The sequence below is a fragment of the Perognathus longimembris genome, chromosome 17 (genome assembly GCF_023159225.1).
Source record: "Perognathus longimembris pacificus isolate PPM17 chromosome 17, ASM2315922v1, whole genome shotgun sequence".
NCBI classification, from domain to species: Eukaryota; Metazoa; Chordata; class Mammalia; order Rodentia; family Heteromyidae; genus Perognathus; species Perognathus longimembris.
Genome location: NC_063177.1, coordinates 15,187,220 through 15,205,949, shown reverse-complemented (window position 1 = coordinate 15,205,949; position 18,730 = coordinate 15,187,220). Strand labels below are relative to the sequence as shown.

Below are 18,730 nucleotides of genomic sequence, written 5' to 3'. Positions count from 1 at the left end.
GTCAATGTATATGTCAATGTATATGAGTGTCAGGGCAGAGCATAGTGAGAAGGGGTTCTTTGAAATTCCCAAGGCCAGTTGCCAAGAAGAGCTTCTCCTCTTTTCTATCTCCCAGTCCATAGGGCCCCTTCCTTTCCAGGGATACGCCCTAGCCTGGTTTGTCATATTGCTACACTGGCTTTTCTGGATGGAATTAAGGAGAATGGTTGGTGAGTCACCCTCACATCATTAGCCTCTGGGAAAGGCAACAGTAGTTACTTTAGCGGTGTAGAGGCATGGTTTTGAATCCCAGCTCTGCCCCTCACAAGCTGTATGATTGGAGTGAGTCACTTCCCCCCTGTAATCCTCCCCAATCCTCAGCCCCTGAAGCCCCACCTTATCATCCCCGGAGCCACTGCCCTGGTCCCTCAGCACCTTCACTCTCAAAATTTATCAGGAAACTGAGGCTCAGAGAGGATCACCACAAGCTTACACCACACAGCTGAGAAGCCCCAGGTTTCTAGTCTCACACTTTCCCATGAATGAGCCCCGATGGAGAAATTAAGGCTGAGAGAGACAAGGCCATTTGCCTCTGTTCACCTAGAGTTAAAACTCCGTGCACTGGAGGTGGGATATTGCCACAGACTATAAGAGACCAAAGAAGGGTCAGGAGAAGAGGAGACAGGTGTGGACACCTGCCCTAGCCATTTCCTGTGGGTCAATTGGTCTTCCCTAGGCTCTCTAAGCTTCATTCCTGACTCCCTATTTCCTGGAAGGGACATTCTCCAGACCTACAAAACTAGCCCTACTTTGTTCTCCTGTGATTAGCTCCATTCTCCACAGAGGGAAACTGAGGCTCAGAGTAGAAAAGTGACTCATCACAGTCAAAGAGTCACTGAGTGGTGGACCACAGAGAAGAACTTGGATCTGGACATCTTATCCAGGGACATACACACACACACACACACACACACACACACACACACACACACACACACACACACACACACTCTTCAGTGGTCAGCACAGCTCAGCATGTGAGCTGACCGTTGCAGGTCACAGAAGGCTTTGCTGGGTCCAGGTCTCACCTTCCCAAACAGGAGGGCTGGGGGAGGGGGCAGTGTTCCCTTAGACAGACAGGCCAAACTGGACCACAGTCTCCAGCTAGGGAGGGTTGGGCTTCATGGACTCAAGACTCTCCCTGGTACCAAACCTGGCAGTCAAGGCTGAGCCTGAAACTCCCCAAAGGGAGTGGGGAGACAGAGGAGACACTTCCCCTTCCGGAGTCTCAGCTTCCTCCTCAGAAAAGTGGGGATGGTAACACCTGCCCAGCTCCAGCGGATGTGTCTATGAAAATAAATGGGATGGCAGAGGTGTGGGTCCGCCACAGGGCCAAAGGAGGGTGGAGCTACCCCCAGCTCCCCAAGGTTCTTCCCTAGCTTCAGAACAAGCTGCGAAACAGGGGAGCCCTCATATACCTCAGAAGACTGGCACATGGCAGACATACAGAAAATGTGGGTGATTCCCCAGCATTCTGCAGGATGTTGGAAGAGGGGTTTCGTTTGTGACACCCACTTGAACAGCTGAGAACTGGGAAGGGAGTTGGCGTGTTTGGCCTTCCCCCAGAACACCCCTACACCTCTGCAGAGCAGGGGACATGGCTGTGACAAACGATGTCCAGGAATACTGGCTGCAGACACTCCCAGTGGTCCGCTGTCCTATAGCCTGAAGATAACTGGCCACACTGACCTCAGAGATGGACTGTGCCAGTGGCCGTGAGAAATAAGAGTGTGTGCGCCCTGAGGTGAGAGGCTGTGGCCCCGCCAGGATGGACAACAGGCTCCCCAAGGAATGTATCATGCTATTTTTATCTTGAGAACATCCTTTGCAGATGGGAGATGGGGAGAAGGGAGACAGGGTGTCCCTGGCCCCCAGCTGCTGGGGCAACAGAGGACAGAGACCTCTCCACACCTTCTGACAGGACAGTCACTACATATATCCCCCACCAAGGACTTTGTGGAGTCCCAGAACAGAGGCCACCTGCAGGGTCTTAGCTTTCCCAGGTCTCCAGTTTGGCTCCAACTTGCCATCTGATGTGGGGCAGGTCAGTGACCGTCCTTCACAGGAACCCTGCCCTGCCCTGCCCTGCCCTGCTCAGCCAGAAAACCAGCAAGATCAGAGCCAGAGCAGAGCTCTGAGGGCCACAGAGGAGGGGCAAGACCAATAGAAGGAGTCATGAAGCTCCCTGGAAAACTATCAGTGAGCAGAGACAGCACAGCCTGAGGCAGACAGACAGAGCGCATGCAGGAGAAGCCAAGAGCAGCTCAGGGACTGTAGGACGCCATGACAACCTCAGAGTCCCACAAATACAAAAGTAGATCCGGGCTCGGCTCCCCTCACTTCTACCTTGTCTGCAAATCAGGGCGCAGTGGCCCTTCCAAGCCCCCAGCCCAGCATCCTAAGGCACTTGGGGCTGGGAGATTGTGTAGAGACCAGGAGGGGTACACCCATGTCATCCTAATACTGGGAAAGGTAAGTATGTACTCAGGGCTTAAAGTATACAGACCCAAGGTCTCAGGCTCCATTGACAGATAAAAGAAACTGAGGCCCAAGAAAGCCTTGGGTATCATATTCACCAGCCTAGACTTGATCTCAAAAGCTGTGGAGATCTCAAAGGCCGGGGAGAGTTTGAAACTCTTTACAAACAGTTCCTGAAGCAAGATGGCTTGGATTCACATTCTTTCTCTGTCTCCTCCTGTGTGATCTAGGGCAAGTCACAATCTCTCTGAACCTTAATTATAAAGGCCTGCAAATCAAGAGAAATACCTCATGGAGTTATAAAGAGTTTTCAGTGAGTTTCAATAAGTTCCTGCCTCCCCTACCACCACCACCCAATCACATGACTGATTTCTGCCTTACTCCAGAGAAGGCTCACAGGTCCCAATAGGGCCTTGCCTGACTCTACTTTCAAGCAAGTAAGGAGAAACACACAGGGAGGGAAAATGGGTGTCAACTGTCCCACCCCAACCCTCACTTCCTGACTGAGCTTGTTCTTCGGAGAGATGCCAGTTTCCTTTCTGGCCAGCAGGGGGCTCCAGACCCAGTCCAGAGGTGGGGAGGGTCATGGGGCCCTATCTTTGCTGGTCTGCTGGGAGACTCACAGAGTGGGCTTGAACATTTCTCCCTTAAGTGGCCTGGGGGTCCAGCTGAGCCCTAGTCCTTTCTGCCCCATTGTGGCTGGAAAACAAAAGCACAGGCCACAAGACACATCTGTGGACCTCTGGGTCTTCGGACGGTTGCCCATGCCAAAAAGCAAAATGAAGTTGATTCTGCTAAAGTTCTATGCCACCAAATGAGACTGAGCTGTTTATCTAACTTCCAAGAAAACAGAGGAAATGAGAAATGAAGACACATTTCTCAAAAGGGAAATCAGTTTCAACCAGCATGATAATAAAGGTTCTGTCTCCCTCTTTCCACCAAAAAAAGGTTACCTGGGTAACTCAATGCTAACTAAGCAGTTATTTTTTTATGTTCTGTCTCCCTGTCCTCCCTCACTGGGAAATCACTTTGAAAGAACCAAGCTCTTTCTGTTTCCTTCTGCTTTCTCTAGCCGTTTCCCGTTTATAAAACCAATCTCCTTTTCCCAGCTCATCAGAACACTTACTCTATGTTAGAGAACAAAGTGTTGCCTGATTCTAGAATCAAAAATAAAAGCAAGAAGGTGGTAGAGCACCTGCCTAGCAAGCATTCTGAGATCCTGAGTTCAAAACCCTAGTACCACCAGGAGCTGATGGCTCATGCCTGTAATCCTAGCCACTCAAGGAGACTGAGATCTGAGGATTGTGGTTCAAAGCCAGCCCTGGCAGACAAATCCAAGAGAGATATATCTCCAATTAACCAGCAAAAAGCCAAAAGTGGAGGCATGATTCAAATAGTAGAGTGCCAGCTGTGAGTAGAAAAAGCTAAAGCAAGAGCTCAAGGGCCTGAGCTCAAGACCTAGAACCAGCTCAAAAATAAAACTAAAATAGGAGAAGGAGGAGGAGGAGGAGAAAAAGAGGAAGAGGAAGAGGAGGAGGAGGAGGAGGAGGAGGAGGAGGAGGAGGAGGAGGAGGAGGAGGAGGAGGAGGAGGAGGAGGAGGAGGAGGAACAGCCAGGAAATTTAAGGGAATGGGTAGTATTAGGAGAAATGGGAGAGAATGATGAGAGGAGTGACAATGATCAAAATGCATGCTACTCAAATTGACATATTAAATTGAATCACCTTTGTCCAACTATGTAAAGATAATTTTTTAAAATAGCAATTAAAAAAATAAACCCAGTAGGGCCAAAATTAAATTAATTAAAACATAAAGCCAAGAAAGATCTTTAAATTAATATAATTTTGTCCTCTGACAGATCTGATGATCCATGGAAAGACTTATGGGACACTTGCTTATAACCTCTAAGACCCCTAGGGGAGCAGAGAAGCAGGTACCCTGTCTTCCTCATTGGGACCCAGAGAGGATTGTTAAGTCAGTCTGTAAACTTGAGGTACAAAACAGCACCTCGCGTCCCCCAGCCTCCCCCAGCCTCCCGCCAGACAGCCACCACGCAGCTCCCTCTGCAATGACGGAGGGAGGGGGCTTGTAGCAGGGCTGGCTCCCTACCCCCAGGCACCACGGGGGCATGGCTGGGTCCCCGCACCTGCCCCTCACCCCCCTCCCCACCTCCAATGCAGCTGGCTTTGAGCAGCCTCCTCTGCAGGTCCCAATGGCTGAGGCGTTCCTCAGGCAGCAGCCGGCTAATTACTATATCACACATTGGAAGATACTGTTTTGATAAGTAGCGCCACATTTCTGGTTTCCTTTGTAGTCCTAAGTGGGTTCTCTCATGCATGCAAAAATGTCACTCTGAGAAAGTGAATGGCACTGGCACCTAGGGCTGCAACAGCTCAGCCTGCTATGAAGAGAAGAGGAAAGGGGGGGGGGGGAGCAGGACCCATCCATGAAGCATCCGGCAGCCTGGCCTCTTGTCCATCCATCCATTGACTCCACTCAACTATTCATTCTGCACATGTCTTCTGTGAGCACCTGCTCCATGCAGGTGTGGGCTGATTAGGGAGGAAGGCTCTGACCTTTGGTGCTCTTAATAGACAAAGAAATGGACATGCTAGAATAAATACAGACGATATGGGCTGCAGGAGACACTGTCCCCCAGGGAGGTGAGATTTGGGGTTGACTGGAAAGAAAGCCAGGAAGCAGAGTTCCAGCCAGTACAAAGGCCCTGAGGCCAGGATGATGAGCTACAGGGTTAGATCAAGAGTAAGGAGAGGTTAGGGCAAGAGGGCAGATCAGAAGCCTGAGTAGAGCCAGCCCTTAGCCTTGCCCCCCCACCCCCATTCCAAAGATGCTGCTGGATGTCCTGCACACCTTTAGTTCCCCAACTGAAATCCCCAGTGGGCATGGTTTGGGAGTCCTTCCTGGGCTCATAGCCTAGGTCAAAACAGGAAATTGAGGAATTTTCCAGAAGGAAGGAAAAGGGTATCCGCAGCATCCGCCTTCCAGGCATTGCAATCCTTGGCTTAATCCTAGGTAGGGACCAACTCTGATGGGCCCACTTCAAAATGAGCAGCAGCCCACAGCTCTAGAAGGGTGAGTGGCTCCCCAGAGGTGACTCTGGCTGTACAGCTACTTTGCAGGGACCTGACTTCAACACCGTGCCTGCTTCCCCGACCCCCAATAAATCCATTGGCATAGAAATCCAAGCCCCAGGCCTGCATCAGGGTTACCTCCTACAGGCAGCATTCTTGTGCTATGTGGCCCCCCAGCCCTTGGCTTGCAGCCAACTGGTGCTGCCAAGAGCCTGAGCTAGTGTCTGAGCTGGTGTTTGCACCCTGCTGGGCTCCTAACCCTCACCATGTGACCTCAGCTGCTGTCCCCCTCTGAACCTGGCCCTACAAGGACAAGGAGGAGGACAATATGGTGGCACATGGGTGTGAATTATGAATGGGGTGGTTCTTCCTCCATCCTCCCAGCCTCACCCACCAGCAGAACAGAGGTTGGGCTGGGGGCTGTAGATGCTTTCTACAAGTGGTCTTAGCCTCCATCTGCTCCAGCATGCCGTGTTTCTCCCTTATTTGATTGAACCTTGCAGCGGTCACCATATCTATAAAATGGGCCCAAGCATATTGACCCCTGGCACAGCTGCGGAGAAGGATTAGCAGCATGGCTCTATGCTAAGTGCCCATGTCTAGCACACAGTAGGCATCATACATATTCACACAGTAGGACTCTCTCTCTCTCTCTCTCTCTCTCTCTCTCTCTCTCTCTCTCTCTCTCTCTCTCTCTCTCTCTCTCTCTCTCTCTCTCTTTCCAAGCACCAGTGTTGCTTGCTGGCAGGTTTTCATATGGGGGCATGGACACAAAGCCTGCTCTTCAAAGCCTTGCCCCAGAAGCAGATCTTGAGTCACGGACTTGGGAGCAGGCAGATGATGGGAAAGCACACATAGGAGACATGGGACAGTAAAGACAATCCTGTAGACATTGACCACTGAGCCACCGCCATGGGCACCCATCTCCAGGCTTTGAGGGCCAAGGTACCCCTTGGAGGGACCCCCAGAATGTCTGGGGCTGAAGTCTGGCCGGGGCTGAAGTCTGGCCTAACACCAGCCCCTGTTGGTTACCGCAGTCTGTCATTCACACAGGCAGCTCCAATGCCACAGGAAGTGCTGGGCAGAGCCTTGTTCAATTGAAGGCGCAGTGGGCCAACAGCTCTCACCTCTCACATAGGTCAAGTATCTTAGTGTGCGCTGTGCACCACACACCTGCCATCTACCTGTTCATGCATCAATGTGCAGAAGACAGGGGCCTGTGCCTCCCCAAGCAGTGGATCTGTGCACAGAGCACGGTGCTCTGCACTTGGGAGGTGGGGGGGGGGGGGGGCTCCAGGTGTCTGTTCTTGAACGCATATACCCACAGGCATACACAAGCACACACCACTGTCCTGGGCTATGCATGCAGGGTGTGTGCACACACTGGAGTAGCTCACCCAGCCCACCACAGGGTGACAGAGATGGTCTGGTCACCTTGGCAACGGGGTAGGAGCTGGCTAGTCTGGGACAGCCTTGGTTCAAAAAGAAAAGAAGAAAAAAACCCAAGCACTGAACACAAAGAGACTGAATGAAGAAAGAAGCGGGAGGGGGGGGAGCCTCACCCTAGCTCCAGTCACAGCTCCAGATCCCTTCCAACCCGCCCAGCCCGGGCCCAGCCAAAGGTGCTGGAGTCCATTCACAGACACAGACCCCAGGCCAAGCAAAGCAAGCTGTAGTCCCCAGAGTCTGGGTCCCTTCAGAGGACAGTCAGCAAGAGGTGAATGTCTTCAGTGGAGTGGGGTGACACTGTTCCCAGAGTCACCCAACTCCAGAAATGGGCACCCCAGACACCAAGCACTCTGCAAAGCCAGGCAGGTTGGGCCACGCCCACCCAGAAGTCACCCTCTCTGGACAATTAAGGCACTAATTGCACATGCTGCCCGTGGCCAGTGCATTAGGCCAGATCATGCAGTGATTTATTCACGAGCTCCCATCTCCCGCTTGTCCCCACGGCCAGCTCATAGCCTCAGTTGCCTTTGCTGGGCAGGAGGGAGGGCCCGACCCAGGGCCCGACCCACAGACGCTTTCCTATCCATGCTGGAAAACATTGCATGCTATTTATATTCCATCAGACAAGAGTGCTCGGGATGAAACCTCCGGCGGTCCGCTTCCCGCAGGCAGCGAGAGCTGCAACCCCCACTCGGGCGGTGGCTGCAAGTGGACAAGTGCACAGGCTGGAGAAGCTGAGCTTCCTCAGTGTTTTGGGGTGGCCCTTGCGTGACAGCTGCAGCTGGAACTTTGATCACAGTCATGGGGACTTTACCTCGATTGCCTCCTTGTGTCCTGAGGGAGCCCTACAGGAAGATTCAGCTATTAGCCTCGCGTGATGAATGAGGAAACTTTCAGAGAGGCCAAATAACACACACAAGGCCACACAGCCAGTAAGTGACAAACCCAGGAAGGAGGCTCTGCAGCCTGTGCCTCTAATGCCACCATACAGGGCCTCTCTGATTTAGACCCAGAGCATTTGCATGGAGTAAGCACCATTCTGATCCACTTTACAGATGAGGAAACCGAGGTTCAGAGAGATAGAGGCTTGCTAGGGTCAGAGATACCAGAAATAGAAAGCAGCAGGATGGCCTTGACAAGGGGCTCTCAGCCAGGCCCTGAGTGAGGTGACCCCCTTTCTGAACTCTCACCCTCACCAGAGCTTTCTAAATACCTGCCTGAGTGGTCCAGAGGAATCAATCCCCATTGCTGTCAGGTGGGGTCCCCTCCCCTGTGGGGATGCCCATCTCAGTGCCCAGCCTCCCTGATGCCACATGGGAGCTCAGGTTGGCCAGCCATGTGACCCTGAACCTTGGTTGTCAGAATAGTGACAAATGGGAAGGGCTGTGGAATCATAGCACCAGCCTCATTGGCAGAAAAGGAGTCCCCCCACCCCAGCCAGAACAGCTCCTGCATATCAACACTGGCCTTGGAGATTCTGGGTTCCACTGTGTACCCCCAGAATATCTTGTAAGAACTGACAGGCAGGAACTGAGCTGCCTGAAGGCAGGTCTGCCAGGGCCTCCGTGTCCTCATCAGTGAGGTGGCTGCTGACAGACCTCTGAGGGCTGAGGGGGCCATGAGAACTGGACCTCCTCCTCATTCCCCACGCAAGGCTTGCGTCCAGCAGTAGCAGCAGCTATGGCCATCAGGCTTGCTGTGAGCGCAAAGTGAGTGCATGCACCATAAGCTCTCCAGTGGTCAGCTCTGTGACTCCCTGTGTGAGCTGTGTGAGCTCAGGTTCCCAGCTGCCGCTCTCTGAGCCTCGGTCCCTCAGCCTGCTTGCTGAGAATTTCTCCTGAAGACAAAAGAATATGATTGGAGTAGCCCTTGGCTCAGCCTTTATTGAGCCCTACACCCCCATTCAGACTCCATGAGACTGGCACCTCTGCCCATCCTCCAGGGGTGCAGAGCATCCAGCAGGCTTGGCCTGGCTGGCACCCAGGTGTGGCTCAGCTGAGAAGCCCAGGGATAGCCAGGGCTGGAGAGTCCCGGAGGGCCGGCCCTACGGGTGCCACACAGCAGGGCTGAGTGGGCTGTACCACAAAGATGGCCCTGCCCAGCACGTGAGAGCTCTAGCCACACCCTAGCCTGGGCTGAACCCAAACACCTGGCCCCCTCCTAGGCCAACACAGAACCTCTGCTGCTCCATTTCTCAGACAGACCTAGGGAAGGGCATGTCACCTCTCTGGCCTCAGTTTCCCACCTGCAACAAGAGTCCACAAGGTCTGATTATGAGGACCAGAATTCACAAAGAACTTAGAGCACTGCTGGCACAGAGAAATAAGATTGTGGTCATCATTGTTGTGTAGACATGGAGGTCGGCGGAGGGGAAGCGTCCCCTCTGCCTACAGAGCTCCAGCACCCCCACCTCTGTGTCTGCCCCTCCCAGGATGCCCACAGCCTGACCACAGCAGCACTCTCCTCACCCCAGCCTCCAGCTGAGCAACTAGTCCTGACTCCCGACTCCCATACTAAACCTGGATTTTCCCATTCTCCCGCCTAAACTTACAAATGAGGAAACTGAGGCACAGAGAGCTGGCTTTCAAATACAGGCAGCCTTCACCTGGACCCTAGCCTCTTCTCTTCTCCAGCACAGCCTGTTACCCCAGCTCAGTGGGTGAGACAGAAGGGACCAGCAGGGACCACGGGAGGGGGTGGTATGTCACAGCCCTGAGCTTAAGGAAGCCGCAGCAGCTGGTGGCTGGGAAGAAGATCCCAGCTTCAGGTCACAGGTCAGGGGTTGCCCCACTGCTCAGGGAAGCAGACCTGCACCCTGGCCCCAGGAACAAGAGACAAGGCCATCCCGGGGTAGAGGGAAATGCTTAGACAATGGTAAAGGGGGGTATAGACTGTGTGCAGAGTGGGCTGTGTAGGGGGTAAACAGAGCCAGCGTTAGTGCATAGCCAGACATAGAGACAGTTTGGGGGCCCTGAAGCTGGACTTTCTGCAGGCTGAGTCCTTTAACCATGGCTCAGGAGAGCACTGGGGACTCAGAAAATCCCTCAAGCTTCTCAGCTTCAGCTGCACAATGGAGTTGCAAGAGTCCCACACCTTCCATGCCAGTTCCAGGGAACCGGTGGATCAACTCCCAGGAATCTGCAAGTGGCCAGAGCTACAACTCAGGACACCTGCAGCCCCTCCTCCCCCTAGCCAGGAGATGGGGTGCAAAGGGAGGTGGAGAACCTGGGGGTTAAGACAGCAGGTGAGGCTTGGAGGGAGACCCAGGATACCAAGGGATTCATGGACGTGAGACCCCAGCCCAGGCCTCCCAGGCATGGCGGGCTTCACAAGAAGAGCTGAAGGCACTGAGGGCCGGATCACAGAGCACAGGGAGTGATGGGTCACTGGGCTCATTGTGTGTTTGGACCCACAGACAATGCCCTTGCTGCCCTCCTCATCTATGGCCGTGGGCATAGGTATCTACACTGCTCAGAGTTCATCCTGCCTACAACCAAGACCACCCCTTTGAGCTGTCCCCACTTGTCAGGCCTTCCCCCCATCTCTACCACACACATCCATCTACACTACCTCTCATGTGGGTGGCCTGACCCCATCTACATCACCCATCTCCATTCCATATTCTGGGTTGCACTGGTGATGCAGGCTAGGTTGTGAAGAGGGTAGGGGAGGTCCCTCATTCCCCAGCAGCAACAACACCCCACCCCAGGCTGAGGGGAGACAGGTGTCTTGGAGCCCCTCCAAATCTAGCCACTAGGCACAGCCCGGGGGGGGGGGGGCTCCTGCAGGTCCTCAGGGTTGACAGGCTGATTAGAGGGTGGGGATTAGCTGGGCTGCATGCCCCTCCCCCCACCTCGAACAGCTGCAGCTGTGGGTGGGGACAGAGGGCGGCTGCCCTATGGGTGCCTGGGCTGCCAGCTCCTGCCCTAGGGTCCCATCTCAACAGCCACACCATCCTTCCCTGGGCAGTCCTGCCCAATGGACTGGGCACCACCCTGTGCACACAGTCCCATGTCCACGATCCCCAGGTGAGCACACAGTGAGCATCACACGTATGCTGGGCGAGGGGGATCCGTGGACATAGATAGCAGTGTATTTCGGGCTCCACCTGGGGCCCCTGAGGCTGAGGAGAGCTCTGCCCACAACTAGGAAGTGGGAGACGAAGAGGCCTTGGACCCGCCCAGCCCTCATCCTGGCACCGGGCACAGACCCTTCAGTTAGACCCGCAGCAGCAGAGCAGCTGCACCCCCACAGCCTGCCAACTGCAGGTCCCCAGACCATGTGACCCTGTCCTGAACATGCTCAGAGGCATCACAGGGGTGAAGACAAGGAGGAGAAGTTGGGGTGGCAAAAGGAACCCCTGCAGGAGGCCTGTGGGCAGCGGGAGAGGGAAAGGGAAGGCTGGAGGTGTGGAGAGAGCAGGTTTCAGAGTCAATCCCAGTTGGCACTGCCCGTACAGTTTGACTCCTGGGTGCAGCAGGCGAGTGGGAAATAGATGTTCCACCAAAATCCAGGCCCACAAATGGCTACCACAGCCTTGCTCCTAACAGCCAAAGATGGAAACAGAGCCCATGTCCATCAGCTGATGAATGGACAAAACCCATGTGGTCCATGCATACTATGGAACGTGTCCCAGACAAGCAAAGAAAGGATGCTCCAATCCACGCACCATCACAGGCTAAGGAAGCCAGGCACAGATTAGATGTAGGTAAGGCAAATCCACAGAGACAGAAAGACCCTGGGAGGCTGCAGGGCAGGGGAAAGGAGGGCAAGAAGAACACTTGGGAACTAAATAGAACTGGTAAAGCTGAAAAATGCTGAGGGTGCACCTAATTCCCCTGAATTATCTATCCACTTTGATATGTTTTTGTTACTTACTTTTTTTACGGGGGACACTTTTTAATTTGGGGTTTTTTGTTGATTTTTTTTGTTAATATTGGGTTCTGAACTCAGGACCTCAATCTTGAGAGATCTGTGCTCTTCCACTTGAGCCACTCCTCCAGCCTCTTTCAGGGTGGTTATTGTTCTAAGATAAGGTCTCACTTTATGCCCTGACTGGTCCAAACTGTGATCCTCCTATTTGCACTTTCATGTGTCACTAGGATGACAGAACCGTACCATCAGACCCAGCCACTGTGCTTCCCAGTCACTGGAGCTTGGACTGGGAACACATGCCAACCACATCCAGCCACTGGTGAAGTCTTGCTTGCTTTTTCATTTGCCCAAGCGGACCTCAAACCACACACCTCAATCCCCAATTTTCACCTCCTAATTGCTACTTGGGAACCATCATGTCTGAAGTTTGAACTCAAGAACCTTGCACTTGCTAGACAGGCACTCAACCACTTGAGTCATGCCCCCAGACATTTCTGCTTCTGTTTTTGTTTTTTTTTTTTTGAATAGAGAGTTATATTTACAAAATCCAGGCCAGCTGAAACTGGGATTCTCTGTTTCCAAGTAGCTGGGATAACAGGGATATGTCCCTGCACTCAGCTTTTTCTTGGTTGAGATGGGGCCTTAGAGAACTTTTTGCCCAGGCTGGCCTTGTACTTCCATCCTTTCAACCTCCACCTCCTGAGTAGCTACCACATCCAGTTGAAATGATTTGTTTTGTATGTAGATTTCATCTCAAAACAATTAACTTGGGAGACAGCTCTCAGCAATCTGCAGAGCCACAGCTAGTGGCCAAGGAGTAGGAAAGAAATAATCATTGTTGAAAGAAATAAATTGCCAGGCACCTGTGGCTCACACCTATAATCCTAGTGACTCAGGAGGCTGAGGTATGAACCTAACCCAGGCAGTAAAATTCATGAGATTCTTACCTCCAACAAACTACTCCAAAAAACAAAGCCAGAAATGGAGCTCTGGCTCAAGTGGCTGAGCATTAGCCTTGAGCACAGGAGCTCAGAGACAGCACTCAGGCCCTGAGTTCAAGCCCCAGGACCAGCACAAAAAGAAAGAAGAGGGGAGGGAGGGAGGGAGGGAGGGAGGGAGGGAGGGAGGGAGGGAGGGAGGGAGAGAAATGATTCTGTGGCCTCCACACCTTGTGTAATTTCAACCTACCCAATCCTGCCCCCTCTGCCTCTGCCTTCCTCTGCCCCTGCCCCCTCTGCCCCTGCTGGTCTAGCAGTGCCCTTCTGCCCCCAGATGTCCTCCACTCCCTCCCGGAGCCCTCTGTTCACATGACATCTTTGATCAGTCTCTCCTCGCATATAAGCCCCACAAGGCAAGACTCTTGTGTCCCCCAGAGGGTCTGGGAGCCACCAGAAATTGTGCCAGCCTCAGTGGGCTCTCAAAGGTCACCTCCAGACGAAGTCATTCCTGACCAGTCTAGAGAAGAGACCAGTGGGAGAGAGGGAACCTGGGTATACCTCTGGCCTTGGGTAGGTGGACAAGGGGAATGACAGTCCATCCACAGGAGAGGGAAGGCTGTGCCAGGAGATGGGCAGCTGTAGGGGGAGCCGGCAGAATCTGCTTGGACTTTCTCAGAGTCAGTCCCACTTTCCAAGGAGTGTCTAGGGCCTTGGGGGAGAAGGCTGAGTCCCAGGATCTAGAGCACAGCCACAAACACCAAGAGATGGACCCAGGAAAGAGGTAAAGGTTCTGGAATGGGATAGGAAGAGGAGGGCCCAGGATGAGCACCCCAAGTTCGGAAACATGTAATACAAGGAGGGAGAGAGGGTCTGTGTGGCTGGTGAGCCTCCCCAGCAGCAAAGGCTGCAATTGTGCACATGGCTGTGTGTCCTTTGAGCCTCGCTTCCTGCAAACCCCAACAGGCTTTGGGAGAACCCCTCTGCTAGGTCCCAGGATGGCTCTGAAGGGCTCTATCAAGGCTTCCTTGGGCTCAACACTCAGCAACACTCAGCCTTGGGGCACAGATGCCACAGCAGTCCTCTCAGAGCTAACACCCAGAACTATGCACCTGGAAACCCTCATGGCCCAAGTGTCCCCCTCATAAAGGCTTCTATACAGCCATGGAGTCTGGGGACACAGCTGCTTCCCCATAGGGCTCTGCCCTGAATGAGAGCTTATGTAGGGCCTGGGACTCAACCATTTCCCCCTAGGCGCCTCTCACCCACAGGACACAAGCAATGGTCTGTCTGTCCTCCAGCCTGGTCCTCAGAAAGAATGAGGCCAACTGGACCAGCCTTACTTTGAGGCTGAGGTCACAGGATGGGTCACTTTGAATGGGTGTCACTTTGCGGGTTCCCCAGTTTCCCACCTCTGTTTCTCTACCTGTTAAATGGGCCCTCTACCTAGAACTCCAAACCAGTTCTAAGGCCTAGCCTGACACGGTCACTGTTTAAAGGGGAGACTTTTAGCTCATTTCTCAGTGTGGAAAAAATGAGGCTCAGAGAGGTGACAAGTCACACAGCAAAGGGGGCAGGGAACAGCCCAACTTAAACCCAAAGGTGTTACCAGAACAAGCTATCACATGGGATGGGCATCCTGCACTCAGGAGGGCCCAGCAGCCTGCAGCACGGATCAGGAACTGGAGGCTTTGCCTTAGATCTGAGTGAACATCTGGATTGGCCATCTGCCTCCACAGCAGCCTCCCCTCTCAAGCCTTGCTGCTCTCTTCGAGAATTAAATGAGATAATGTTCGGGAAATCCTGGTACCAGTGGGCCCTGGTAAACAGTTGGTGCCAAGTCTCAGGGAGACATCATGCCACTTCCTGAGGAACGCAGGCACCCAGTGACACCATGGCCTGATGAATTCTCCATCAGGTCCAGCTGGAACTCAAGACATCCTGACAATGGCCTGGAGCCCAGGGAGTGGCTGAGAACACTGGGTGTCAGGCCCAAGCATCACTAATACCTGGCTGATGGCCTGGGGAGGAGTTCAGAGCAGGGGGACTGACAGGAAGGAAACCCAGCTTTTCCTTCCACGATGGACAGATTTTAGAGGAAATCCAGGCACCGTAGTCCCGGCCCTGGAGATGGCTGGTTACCAAGTATCTTCACTGTGCCTAGATTTGGGGATCTGTGAAAGGGACAGACACTCTCTGCCCCTGTGGTCAGCCAGGAGCATCCTCACTATTAGGACTGGAGGCCCAAACAGCACAAACAGGGTGATGAGCTATGTAGGAGTCCAAGGGTGGAGGCTAAGGCGCACACAAGCTCCATAGAGGTGAATGCAAACCAGCACAGCCCAGGTCACAAAGTCACTAAGGCCCAGCCCCTCCAACCTGCCAAGGCCATTTCCAGAACGTTCTGTTTGCACAGCCCAGGCACAAGAACCTAAGAATCCAGCCTCACACACAGCATTGTGTCTAGAGATTTCAGAGTGAGCGTGACTGAATAAGCAGGTTAACTAAACAGAGAGTCAACCTTTTGCAGGAAACACCAGTCAGATTTCAAAACCATTTTGCTGATTGCTGTAATCATAAAAGGTGTCATCTCCACACTCTCCCATGTCCCAGGGCTGCGTGTGAACTCTGATTGCTCAAAACAGCCCCACGGGGAAAGGACCATTACATCTCCAAGCCTCAGACTAGGAAATAGAGATGCGGAGCGGCTGGGTCGTCTGCCCAAGGACACACAGATGGTAAATAGCAGAGAGCAAAAATCGAGACCCCAGTGCTATGTGTCTCCAAAACAGGTTGCCTTTTCCTTTAAGGTTATCTTTTGCCAGTGCTGGAGATAGAACCCATGGCATGGCAGGGTTCCAAAGAGACCATGTGCAGTGGATTGAATGAGCCTTCTTTTCACCCACTCCAAAAGAAAGAAATGTCACTGGGACACTTTGGCTGAGACTTTGCTTGAGTATAGGGTCTTTGCAAAAAGAAATAGGGATCTACTAAAATCCTAGCTATTCAGAAGGCTGAGATCTGAGGATTCAGATTCAAACCCAGCCAGGGCAAAAAAAAAGTCTGTGAGACTCTATCTCCTATTAACCTCCAAAAAGCCAGAAGTGGAACCAGAAGTGGCCCAAGTGGTAAAGCACAAGCCTTAAGCACAAAAGCTCTAGGATAGTGCCCAGGCCCTGAGTTCAAGCCACAGAAGAAGGAAGGGAGGGAGGGAGGGAGGGAGGGAGGGAGGAAGGAAGGAAGGAAGGAAGGAAGGAAGGAAGGAAGGAAGGAAGGAAGGAAGGAAGGAAGGAAGGGGAAAGGAAAAGAAAGGAAAGGAAGGAATTTAGAGATGAGATCATCCCAGAAGAATGTGGGTCTTAAATAGCAATCCAATGACAAGTTTCCTTATAAGAGAGGGACAAGCCAGACACTGGTGGCTTACGCCTATAATCCTAGCAAGCTACTCAGGAGGCTGCAAGCTGAGGATCACACTTTGAAGCCCACCCAGGCAAGAAAGTCCATGAGACTTTTATCCCTAATAAACTACGCAAGAAACCCAGAAGTGACAATGTGGCTCAAGTGGTAGAGCACTAGCCTTGACCAAAAAAAGTTCAGGAACAGGACCCAGGCCCAGAATTCAAGCCCCAGGACTGGCAGGAAAAAAAAGGACAGACACAAGGCGGTCACATGACACAGAGGCAGAAATTGGAGCAATGAATCTAAAACCAACAATGGCCAGCAACTCCCCAGAAGCCAGGAAAGAAATGTACCAGTTCTCCCTCAGGGCCTCTAGCAGGGACCAACTCTCCACACCTTGATCCCAGACATATCCCCTATAACTGGGGAACAATCAATCTGAACAGGTTAAAGCATCCCTAATCCTCAAACATAAAATCAGAAATGCTCCAAAGTCCAAAACTTTTTTGTGTGTGTGCCAGTCTTCATGTTTGAACTCAGGCCCTGGGCTCTGGTGTTCGAGGCTAGCACTCTACCACTTGAGCCACAGCTCCACTTTGGGCATTTGGGCGGGGGGGGGGGGGGAAGGGGGAGTTGGTACTTAAATAGATAAGTCTCACTGACTTTCCTGACTGGGCTGGCTTCAAACTGTGATCTCCAGATCCCAGTCTCCTGAGTAGCTTACTTAAAAGTGTGAGCCACGGGTCCCCAAAAACATTTTAAGTGCTGACACAACACCGCAAGTAGCAGATCCCATACCATACACAGCTTTGTTTCAGGCTCTGTGTAGGAAGTACAGATCAAACTTAAAGAGTTTCATGTTTATTTCGACTTGGGTCCCATCCCAAGATACCTTACTATGTATATGCAAAGATTCCAGTATCTAAAACCAAATTTGAAATCCAAAACACCTCTGGTCCCAGCCTGTCGGATTAAAAGAAACTGAACCTGTATTGATTTAATCACCCCATGTGTGGTCCTTTGTGGCAGCAGTCTTGGGAAACTGACCCAGGATCTGGAGATCTTTGTTGTCCCTCCTATTGTCCCTGCTTCTGCTTCCCTTCCTGGACCCAGCCAACTGTCCCTCCAGACTCCTGCCCCCAGCTCCCTCCACACCTGAGACATGACATCAGGTACATGAATTCCTTCAACCCGGCTACCTGCTGTTCCCATTTACCCCCGCTCCCCTGACCTCCTGATCTCCATGGGGCTCTGCTGAGTCTGAGGCCACCAGGAGGCAGCTGAGTCAGGACAGGTCAGAACCTAGCCACCAGGAACCTGGTGCTGCAAGACCAAGGCCAAGACCCCTGAGTGAATGAAGGGTAGCCAGGCCCAGGCTATCCCACATCCAGCACAGGAAAGGAACAGGTTGGTGGGGTATGTTCTTTCACATAGCCCCTTGAGCGGGGTTGCTCCTCAGGACACTCTCAAGCTCCTCAAGTTTCTCGGGGCCCAGGGAGAGATCTGGCTGCTCTGACTGGGCAGGTGTCGCTGACAGCTTGAGGCTCAGCAGGCAAGATGTTGGCATGGCCAAGCCTCCGGCTACATAGCAGAGGAGGGATGAGAGGAGAAAAGGCTGCCCTGCTGGCCCTGCCCTGCCCTGACCACACAGCCAAAGCGCAGAGGTCCAGAGGGCTGGATGCCCTAATAGAGAAGATCTAATGCCCGTGTCACAAACAAGGAATCCAAGGCTTGGAGAGCAAGAGCACCAATGGTCATGATCACCTCTTCCAGAATGAGGGGATCAACTACACAGGAGCCTGATTCAACCCACACCATGTTTCAGGAATGGCGGGAGTGGGAGGGAGCAGGGGATGGGCACCAAGAGGCAGAGCAAGCAGGTGAGATGGCTGCTCCACTTAGGAGCAGAGGTATGCCCCTGACCTGGAAGGAGCCAGTGATCCTGCCCCTGGGGCTTGGGGGGTGGGGAAGGGCACCAGGGAAGGAGGGGGTCTCCCCAGGAGAAGTGGTAGGCACCTCTCCTTCAGCATTCCTGAGGGTCTCACTCTATCCTGAGCTGGAGCTGGGTCCATCCCAAAGTCCCTTAGTCCTGAGGGAATGGGACCTCCCCAGGGACCTGACTGAAGCAGAGCAAATCTCCTACAGTGGCTGGGCTAAGTTTGAAACCACAGACCCCCAGGCATCCCCACCCCCACCCCGACCAGACCTATCAAACCAAAATCCTGGGGGTGGAGGCTAGGGGTCTAGATGAATTAAATTCCCAGAGGGATCCAAGGAAGGAAGGACTCTGACCAAGAATAAGCACGTCTCCTGGTGCTAAGATGCTCCAGTTCTGCTAGTCCAGATTCTCTATCTCAGTGCAGCTAAAACTTTACAAAGGACCCATGACGCGTGAACTTCAGTGGTTCTGTGCGTTCAAAGACTCCACAACTAGGCTTCTATGACCCAGAGACTCAGTGATTCA

At 52.9% G+C, this 18,730-nt stretch overlaps 1 protein-coding gene across 1 annotated transcript in view; it reads right to left on the bottom strand.

Moving 5' to 3' along the window:
• The window catches only part of Kcnj12 (potassium inwardly rectifying channel subfamily J member 12), a 35,501-nt gene that overhangs the window by 9,286 nt on the left and 7,485 nt on the right, over positions 1-18,730 (bottom strand). The window lies entirely within an intron of this gene.